Below are 1102 nucleotides of genomic sequence, written 5' to 3'. Positions count from 1 at the left end.
ACAGCTTGTTAGATATCATTTGAAAAGAGTGGGTAATGTTTAGAATAACCACTGTAAGAAGTGCAATACACAGCACTAGTACTATTCTACTGATTCGCAAAATAACCTTTTTCCACTTAGTACGTGAATTAAAGTTAACCTTTCTTTTCCCCAGTGTCACACCGTTAATTTTTACTAGGGAAATACAATTCTATTGCTTATTTTCCTATGCAATTCAAACTACATAATTTTGATTTAGCTCTTAATATGGTTTCACCTATGGTGGTGTATGTCTTGTTTACCACAATTTCAAGTTTCCTTCTGAACAACTCTAGTAATGTTTCATTGGTAATTCAAGAAGTAAAAAAAAGCTAATTGCATCCTAATTTTGTTGGCTTTTTTCTTCTGGTTTCATCCCATACTCTATGCTCCAGTTAACTTACTGTACCTTTTATTGCCCGCAGGATCTGCTCTTTCCTGTCTTATTCATTTTTCTTACACCATTACCGCAATTGGACCGGCTCTCACCTCTATAAGTTTGCTTTGAGTCTTATTCACTCTTTAGTGTTTATCCCTACAAGCTGTAATCTCCTTAAATCTTTGCACGATCTGTCACATGGAAGTGTATTTTTTAATCTTGTGAACATTGTAGCTCATACTCTTGTCTTATAGTACTTACCATATTAGATTCTTTCTGTTTTACTTGTATTTGTATTTTCTTTCTCCAAAATATTGTATATTCATAGACAGCAGACTTACATTCTGTTCCTTACAGTCTCTAACACGGTATTTTCAGATATGTGTTGAATAAATGAATTGATGTATGATAGCTACACATAGGGCACTCTAATATAACTTCTTTGTGGCTTTGTAAATGCTGTATATATAGAAAATTTACACTGTGAAGAAAAATAATATTGTCATGGTTAAGTTCAAACACAGTTACTTCCACTTAGCCCTTTTTAAAACATTATCATAGAGGAATAAATGAACACAGGTTTTACTGGCTTCACTAAGCTTAACTGTTTAAAAACAAGTGAATTTTGTTAATAGCTAAAAATGTATTTCCAGTAGTAACATGTCAGGTTTGTGTGTGTGTGTGTGTGTGTGTGTGTGTGTGTGT

This window comes from Propithecus coquereli, unplaced genomic scaffold (assembly GCF_000956105.1).
Source record: "Propithecus coquereli isolate 6110/MARCELLA unplaced genomic scaffold, Pcoq_1.0 Scaffold843, whole genome shotgun sequence".
In the NCBI taxonomy this organism is placed as follows: domain Eukaryota; kingdom Metazoa; phylum Chordata; class Mammalia; order Primates; family Indriidae; genus Propithecus; species Propithecus coquereli.
The sequence above is the reverse complement of the archived record's forward strand: the minus strand, read 5'-3'. Positions refer to the sequence as shown.